Source organism: Streptopelia decaocto (genome assembly GCF_964273445.1).
Source record: "Streptopelia decaocto genome assembly, chromosome: 1".
NCBI lineage: Eukaryota > Metazoa > Chordata > Aves > Columbiformes > Columbidae > Streptopelia > Streptopelia decaocto.
In genome coordinates this window covers 69,774,827-69,784,743 of record NC_138663.1, presented here as the reverse complement: position 1 = coordinate 69,784,743, position 9,917 = coordinate 69,774,827, and positions in this window count along the sequence as shown.

Here is a 9,917-nt window from a genome sequence, read left to right as displayed (position 1 = left end):
ATTAGAATGCAATTTTTTCGCACAGTTTTTGTCCCATTCTAAATGCAAAAAAAAAGAGACTGCTTGATCCATGTCTTTTGTTAAAACAGAGTGCTCAGGTTACACTTAAAGGGTATTTTTAATTTGTAATACAATTTATATTAAAATCCATACTTTTTGGACCAGTTCAGTGGGAGATATCTCTCCCTATCCTCTCTTCCTCCTCTAATTCCTGCATCTCCATTGTCAAATTGCCTGAAGATATTTTGGAACCTTATAGTATTTGGAGGGTTTTGTCTTTTATTTGTGTGCCAAATAAGGGGATTGAAGTAAATCTCTGCCATTTATGTTTGTGAAGAAAATATTGTAAATGCTAATCTTGGATGTTATAAAAAAAAAAGCATATGAGAAAGAACTAATGATTATTCTAGAATTTCATAGTTCTTGTATTTGTCTTGTGATTTTAGGATATGTACTGTATCCCAGTATGTGAGGAAAAAACAGGGGCTAGAGACAAATTTCACAATCTGAGCTGCTATTTTTTTTATCTCCATCCACCAAGACTGTAGGAAAAAAAAGGGTGGTGGTGGGGAACGCGCATAAGACATAGATTTGTTGATCACATAATGGTGCCAATTGTTCCCAGTTAGCAGTGAATGTTTCTGCGACTTAATTGTCCTCCACAATGAGTAACATGCTCTGTCTTGTACTGGGGTAAATCAGTGTTTCAGAAAGAGAAACACGTGACTTTGTCTTAACGATCTGCTTATTATTAGAGTTGTTTCTTGCTCAGCATTAGAAAAATGAGCTAAATAGAAGTCACATCCTTACACACCATTTATTTTTTAAAAATTATTAAGAAAAAAGAATAAACACTTAAGGTATTGTCTCCTGTCTCCCCTTGGCTCACTGAAATGAACCTCTATGGGCCAAGACATCAATCCTGGGGACGCTCTTCCTAGTGTAGACCTTAAGAAACTCCCTGTTCTTCAATGGGAACTGGCATCTCTCTGCCATTTGGTAAAAATCCTACCACTCTTCCCAATGTTTTGCAACTGTTTTGTTTGTGTACAGAAGTTTCCTGACACTAGATAGGATACAGAAGCATTTAGTCAGAGAAATTTCCGTTTTGTAGCCCATATTCAAAAGACAATTAAGTCAATGAGCATAAAAGCATGTATAAATACTTTATTAAGTGAAGGCCATTATAAATATAGTGATTGAATCTCTGGTAGAGATGTGAACATTGAAGTCTCAGCAAAGTTGAAATAAATGGAAAAAATATTTTAATGGATAAGATCTGCCTTGCTGATTGGTATTTGTCACCTGTACTTGGACAGCACTAATATAACCTGTTTTTATGTCAACATAACTAGTTCTGAATATGAAGAGTTTTCATTAGGAAACTATAATGTGATTTTCTTTTCATTACTTTAAAGGGCAGCCAACATCTAGCATTCTCTTGCTAAATATAATTGTAAAGTCAAGCTAGACATTTGAAACTAAAGAGGCCAAACAATTTATACTTAAAAGTGCGTGAGGTTTTGCATATATTAGCAGTTATGCTACGCTACTTTAGCTTTTGATGAGTTGCATTGGTTTTATGAAAAACAGATCGTGTCTTACAAACCTTATAAATCTTCAGTGATACCACAACTTTGAGAAATAGTATTAGGTGCCTTTAAGATTTGCTGTAACATCATATGGGTGACTAGAAAACTAGGGATGATGCAAAAAAAATCCAAACCCAACCCAACAACTGAACGCTCATTGCATGCACTATATGTGGCAAAATGATAATAATCCTTCTGAGAATGTTTGTTTCTAGTAGAGTCTTGATAACATCTGTCTCTGCCTTATGCTATTTAACATTACCTTCAGTGAGCTGGTAGAGGGTGCTGGTGAGGGGCGGGAGGAATATAGACCAGAAGGGCAACTTTGTATTTGTAGGAATAGAAGCAGTGTCAAATATTTAAACCTGGCTATAGTTCTAGCCTTTACATGGAGGGAGTTGGAGAAAAACCATGAAAGTAATTTAAGATGGGGAGAAACATGCTTTAGGGAAACAGTCTGGGAGCTCAGTTGATTTAACTTAGTAGGCAGATGGTCAAGAACTGTCTTGAATTCACTGTCCAGGCAGGTGTATGGAGAAAACTTGGTAACAGATATTTCTTAAGTTTTGATATAATCCAGTGTCAGAAAACTGCATCTAGCCTAACTGAAACCAGAGTTACAGCACGTATTTTTAACATGGTGTAGCATTAATTGTTGGAACAGTTTGCCAACAGTTGGACTGGATTGAAATGTTGGATGAAACCTGATGGTATTCTGCTTTGAAAAGTAATTAATTTAGGACAATCCTACAGGGGTCAGCCTTGGACACAGAAGCTCCAGCTGCCGCTGGATGCTGTTTCAGTTGGGCAGTGGAAAGACATTTTAACAGTTGCGACCCTGGATGGAAACTTGTGCTCTTGCAAGAGCATTTTGGGAAGTCTGTTGTTAGTAAACTCCATTGTTAGTAAACCTCCTAAGGCCTTGGACCAGTCCTGTGTGTGGAGCAGAAGACATTGATTAGTTTATCTTTACTTACACATGTGTGATGCAAATACAGAAAATATTATTTCTATCTCATTACAGAAGCAGAGGGGGATGAAATCACTGCCCCAATTTTAAAGCAGCAGCATGATGTCTGTGTTTGTTCCCCTCTGTAACAAAAAAGGCCTCATGCTGCAAAAATACAATATTTAAGGCTGTAAATATTGAGCTGTTATATTTGCTTCAGAATGGTTTGTTTTACTCAATACTGTTTCAACCAGTGGCTTCCCCAGTGCTGCCCTGTGGCTTGTGCTCGCCATCCCCTGCCACTAGGACAGGAAATGTGCAGGTTTTTCCTAAACAGAGTTGTTTGTCAGAATGGATCAGCTCCCCTCCTGCACTGTGTTTGCAGTAGTGCTTTAAATTAAAAAGAAAAAAAAATAAAGAAAAAGGACGTCCAAGGTCCTTTTGCCACCTCCTTCCCTGGTGCTTCATGAGCTGCTTTTGCAACTGTGTACCCAACCTAAGAGGACATTTCCCATCTTTTGGCCATGCTCATTTACTTCTGCTCCTTGCTCAGTACATTAATGTTTTCCTGTCCAAACAGATGTGATTGGTGGATATATGCAAGTGGGTGCATATATATGGGTGTGCGTTTGTGCGTGCATTCATGGTGCTTAGTCTCTTTGGTGTTAATAATAGACTTTGATTCACCCCCTTGCTGTGCGAATGGAGAGCACAGTGGTGGGGCTATTTTACCAGATGTCTACCACAAACTGCATTTCTGTTCTGTTGACCTCCTCCTGCCTTTGCTCCAGGATCACCAATCAAGGGTGGTGTTTTTTTTTTTTAATTTAAATTGTAGTTCTTATTTTATATTTTATTTTATTTAACTGTAAGCTTACCAAAACCTACATATTCCAGTTAAAAGACCAACTGAGCACATTTTCCATATAAATGAGATTTGAGGATCTTGGTATGTATCTGAGAGTGACTTGGCTAATTTAGTAATGAAGGTACTCTATTGTATATATAAGGTGTTATGAAGTGAATTGTTACTGTAACTGTTTTAGAGGCTCACAACCCAGAAGCGTTAGCTTATCAAATTTTTCATGGTTTCATTTTAGCAGCCATGAATTTAGACAAATTTCAGCCCAGATGGAGGGATTAACTGCTTTTAAAGCATGAGTTTTGAAAACTGTCATGATGTCATTCAGAATTCAGACTCTCATTTTCTCTTACTGTCTTAATGGAAAAAAATCCCTCACATTGTATGTATTTTTTTTTCTTCAGCAGCCTAATGGTGATATTGTGGCGGTTGACTGGTTAGTGTCTGATGTCAGTGTTGATGTTAAGGTATGACAAGGTTTCTGAATTGTTTGCCCTGTCTGGAACAGGTTAGATGAATTAAAAAGCATCCCACAGGGTAATTGTGGAGTTGGTAAAGTGAACAGCAAGTATGCATTGAGTACCCTCCTTAGGAAACTTTCTTTGTATAAATATGTGCTGTAAACCAATAAGGCTAGAGTTTTAACTAGTTTTTTAAAAAATAAATAGGAATACGAAGACCAATATTCCAGGGAAGGGGGAAAATTGCTGAACTGGCCTTGGGTGACTGCAGAGAATTTCAGTCCATGGGTGGATGCTTAATATGTTAACAAGCAAAAGAGAAAGAACAATGAACACCTGCTTCAAAATTATAACAGGAGGAGACTAAAAATGAGTGATCCTCTTCCCAGTCTGTGCTGCTCAACCATTCCTGGGAATGCTGAGGCTTGTGTTAGTGTCTGAGAAGTACAACCAGGCGTACATCCTCAAGGTGATACCCAACTTATGTTAAGCGACAAATTTTTCATAGACCAGGAGGAAAAGAACCTCTTCCCTGCCTTTTCATTCAGCTTTTGGTAACTCTTTGCAATATATGCAAACCAATGAGGCTTTTGGGTTTTCAGCTAACACCGACTAGAGTAGAGCCACTGACTTCGTCAAGGACATACTGATTGGCACCAGTTGAAGATGTTGTCCTTTAGCTATAGTATTCTTTGTGGAGACATTCTAGGGTCATTGTACCAGAGGGGGGATGTGTTGCTTTGATGCTGTGCTGCAGATCACTGGGCTTACAGGATGCAACTTAACTCATAAGCCCCCATATCAGACTTCTACATGGCAGGTTTTTAGGTCTGGCAGCTACTCTGAAGAGCTTTATAGAGGGTAGCACTGAAAATCATTGCTTCAGTCTGTAGAGACTGAGGTCCTTTAGGCTTGGATGACTCAGAAGATAACTCTGGGGAAGTCTTTGTAATTGGAAATCCCATAAACTTGCGACCAGGAAAGGAGTTCAACTGATAGTAAAGAGGATTATTTGTGATACTGCCCTTGCCTGGTGGGTTGCATAGTCAGGAGAGAGAGTGTCAAAGTGTTTGTTTTGCTTTGTGAACTTCCCAGCTTGTGGAAGAATGGCCGGAGGCTGAGGGGTTACAAATACAAAATATAGGTGTTTGATGCCTCCCATCCTCTTTCTGAGGAGTGTCTTTCTTTAAACTTTTTATCATTAACTGTGCCAGGAGAAACAACTGGGCACTGACAACTCCAAAAATGCGTAGAAACCTCTGCAGTTCATATGTAACTAGAGATAATGACACTGTTTAGTTTTCCAAATGTGCATTCTGGGTGTTTCACAGAATCACAGAATCACAGAATCAACTGGGTTGGAAAAGACCTCAGAGATCATCGAGTCCAACCCTTGGTCCAACTCTAGTCCGTTTATTAGATCATGGCACTAAGTGCCATGTCCAATCTCAGTTTAAAAACCTCCAGGGACGGCGAGTCCACCACCTCCCTGGGCAGGCCATTCCAATGCCTGACCACTCTCTCTGTAAAGAATTTCTTTCTAATATCCAGCCTAAATTTCCCCTGGCAGAGTTTAAGCCCATGCCCCCTTGTCCTATTGCTAACTGCCTGGGAGAAGAGACCAATCCCCACCTGGCTATAACTTCCCTTCAGGTAGTTATAGAGAGTGATGAGGTCACCTCTAAGCTTCCTCTTCTCTAGACTAAACAACCCCAGCTCCCTCAGCCTCTCCCCATAGGTCTTATGCTCAAGTCCCTTCACCAGTCTTGTTGCTCTTCTCTGGACTCGCTCCAGCACTTCAATGTCTTTCCTGAACTGAGGGGCCCAGAACTGAACACAATACTCCAGGTGTGGCCTCACCAATGCAGAGTACAGGGGAAGGATCACTTCCCTTGTCCTGCTGACCACGCTATTTTTGATACAGGACAGGATACCATTGGCCTTCTTGGCCACCTGGGCACACTGATGGCTCATGTTGAGCTTCCTGTCAATTAGTACCCCCAGGTCCCTTTCTGTCTGACTGCTCTCCAGCCACTCTGCGCCCAGCCTGTAGCGCTGCAGGGGGTTGTTGTGACCAAAGTGCAGCACCCGGCACGTGGCCTTATTGAACTTCATCCCATTGGAATCAGCCCATTTTTCCAGTCTGTCCAGATCCCTCTGCAGAGCCCTCCTGCCTTCCAGCAGGTCGACACTCCCTCCCAACTTGGTGTCATCAGCAAATTTGCTGATGATGGTCTCAATCCCTTCATCTAAATCGTCAATAAAGATGTTAAATAGGACTGGACCCAACACCGACCCCTGGGGAACACCACTAGTGACTGGCCGCCAGCTAGATGCAGCCCCATTCACCAGCACTCTCTGGGCCCGGCCCTCCAGCCAGTTCTTAACCCAGCGTAGAGTACACTTGTCCAAGCCATGGGCTACCAGCTTTTGCAGGTAGAAATGTACTCTGCTACTTCTTGCTGCAATTTATTTTACATGGCTGTGTGTAACAAATATTGTCCCATTTGGGCAGAGGCCACAGGGACAGATCATGGCTCTGTCTCTTGTTGTGATGCAGCTTAGCCATCCATTTTGCTATGCTGAGGAGTCCCTGCATGGCAGAGAATCATAGAATCATTCTGGTTGGAAGAGACCCTCAAGATCAACCATAATGTGACTCTAGCACTAAACGATATCCCTAAGAACCTCACCTCTGTGTCTTTTAAACAGCTCCAGGAATGGTGACTCAACCACTTCCCTGGGCAGCCTGACAACCCTTCCTGTGAAGAAATTTTTCCTAATATCCAATCTGAACCTTCCCTGGTACAACTTGAGGCCATTTCTTCTCATCCTACCACTTGCTACTTGGGAGAAGAGACCAACACTCTCCATGCTACAACCTCCCTTCAGGTAGTTGTAGACAGCAATAAGGTCTCCCCTTAGCCTCCTTTTCTCCAGGCTAAACAGCCCCAGTTCCCCCAGCTGCTCCTCATAAGACTTGTGCTCCAGACTCCTCACCAGCTTTGTTGCCCTTCTCTCTCTCCTATAACTCAATGTCTTTCTTGTAGAGAGGAGGCCAAAACTGAGCACAGTATTACAGGTGGGACCTCACCAGCACCGAGTACAGCGGCATGATCGATTCCCTAGCTCTGCTGCCCACACATTTTTAAGGAAAGTTTTGATACTGAACTTTGTTGAAATTACTTATATAATTTCCTTAAGAAACATAAGTTTATTTTACAGCAAATGCATGCGTCTTTCAAATAGTCTCAAAGAGACGTTTTGTGTTGCTTCCACAGCCTAATCTAATTTGCCATTTCCTAAGCTCAGAATCAAAATTCAGTGTTGCCAGAGTTTAGTTTTCCAGTTTACCTACATGAAGGTATTTTGTCTGGTTTTTGTTCAGACCCTGTATGTTTCATCACTGTTCCTCTAAGCAGCACTGCAGGTTTCTTAACACGGGCACTTTGCATACCTATTTATTTGTGTAACAAACTCAGTGATGAACGCAACGTGCTGTTTAACGCCTCGGTAAATTTATCACATAAATATCAGGAAACATTGGACTTGTTACACATGACCTAGTATTTGAACAAAACAATGAAAAGTAGTACTATTGATAATTTTTCTCAGAAGTCCTTCCTATTCCATTCCAGGAACTGGCTATAAGGGGCTTTCCAGCAACAGTGCATAGACGTCTGTATATTTCCTCCTTTGCCTTGGATGTATTATTTGTGAAATTACATATCAGATCTACCCAAGCATCACTAAGCTAAGCTTTGTATTGGAACAATGTACAGTATCAGCCAATAAATGTGCTCTTTAATTGTCATTTCCTTTTTTTCTTTTTTTCCTGGAGGGACCGGGGGGAAGAAAGTGGAGCCAGGAGGGAAAAAGGAAGTTTCTTAGGTGCCTAGCTCAATTAATCTTCTTTGTTATGTCCCCCAAAGTCTCTTGCACACTTAAGAGGTGTTGTAATGTTTGGTTTATCTGAACCATCTATTAAACATTGGCAGTGCGAGTCACGAAGTGTCCCCTGGTATAGACCAAGGCTCTGATCACACAGATGAGCATGTGTGGACTTCAGAGGCTTAGTCCAAGCTTGGTAATCTGCCCTCCTGCAGCCTTCTCCTCTCCCAAGCACTGTTCAGTGGGCTCAGACTTCCCTGTGGCTTGTTCTCTCCCTCGCTGGTACCCCAGATAAAGCTTGTCAGGGTGTGAAGGCAGTAGCACAAAAGATAATAAGGGCAGACCTTGGCCATCCATCATGGTTACAGACTAAACAATCCTGTATTGTTGAAGAACTGGCCCCTTTTAATAACAATTGTAAAGAAATCACTAAGGAACAAAACCAGCTTATATTTTCAAGGAATATTTTGAGGGACTCTGTCTTCTGCATGTGCCAAATAAAAATGCATGAATCAAAGCTATGTGTTAGATTTAAATTTCCAAGAGGAAATCATCAAATTAAGAGACTTATTTGGGGCTCAGGCACTAAAAGGATTAAAACTGAGAAGAAGGCAAAAGATCATGGTGATAGGATATCTTATTCCCCATAGAATGAATAATATTGAGATTCCCACAATGGAAGGTATTGAGAACATCTCTCTGTAATTGCTAATGTCCAGGCACTCAAAGTTATGCAGGACCTGCTGGAAGTTGGGAGCTGGACCTGGAAGGAGAGAGTGATTCCCGGTCAACACTTCCTACAAAACCAGAAGAAGTGGTGAGACTGAGAGAAAAACAAGAGGCATCTTGCCTGTTCCCTCTACAGTTGCCCCATATCTGCTTGTTGTTCAGCTGTAACTTCAGGCTTGAAGGCAGTTTAATGGGAAAGGTTTTTAGCCCTTCTCTACAGTCACATCAGGTTTAGACTGGGTAAAACCCTGGCCTGCAGATTTTAGCAGTCAGATCTTCCATACTTCCATAGCTTCTGCTATTGCACCCTCTAATACAAAAATGCCAAAGAAACAGTTTTTGAAGCTTTGGCTTGCATATTTCTTCCCATAGATACTGGTCCTTTGCAAATGTAGAGGAGCACTTTGGGCAGAAGCTGTGGGGGGATACGTTATTGTCCTTTACCTGTGCTGTACTGCAGTAGGGATTGCCAGGATTGCCCCATGCTGGAGGGATGTCTATGGAGCACAGTAAAGGCTGTGACTGTGGTGAACACCAAGTCCACCAAGTTTCTGCACATGTGGGGCATTTTCTTGTCTGTTCCCCAGGGTCTTTGCAGCTGCTGTCAGCTGTGGACCTTGCATGACCATGAATGTGAGTGGGGCAGACCTTACTGCTGCTGGAGCAAAAACAGGAGCATCTGGCTGAGAATATCCTGATGGTAAATGTTCATTTCAAAACCTTGTTTTCTGGCTTTTCATTTGGAAAAAAAAGAATTTGGTCTTTGTTTCTTTCTTTCTGTCACTCAGTCTTGTAGTGCCGCTCTATAGCATTTTGACATGCAGATGTCATGAAGAGTTCATGCAAGACAAAGTAAGTGTGGCTAGTGGTTTATTATTTGTATTGTTTGTTACTTTTCAACCTAGGCAGACTCATCACCTAAATTGTCTCAAAAATAATCCATCGCCATTCTGCGAGTATCAAAGGCAGTCATCTGTAGAAATCATAAATTGCCTGCAGGAAAAAATGATGATATTACAATGTGGTTTGTTTTTTTTTTTTTTTCAATGTCATTTGATTTTTTTTTTTTTTCTTTTTCCTAAGAACTGTGTGCTGGGATTATAGTCACTTTGTAGTCAGAACTGCTTGTGCAGAAGACAAACATGCCTGCTGGGGCCTCCCAGGAGGCATATTTTTATTGTTTCATGTTGTTTTTCCTGGCTTAAAGTAAGGACCTGATTTTGTGAACCAGTGGCAAAATATGATTTATGTAGAAACATGTTGCCTCCTAACCCCTTTGTTGTTATTAGTAACTAGTGAAAATACAAAGCATGGGACACTGAGAGTAAAGTACAATGTCATCTGCTCTGCATTTTTTTTTTGCTCAGTGCTGTACATATTCCCATAAAGTTTGTGCCCACATCTTTACATAAGTATGTACATGATTAACCCGT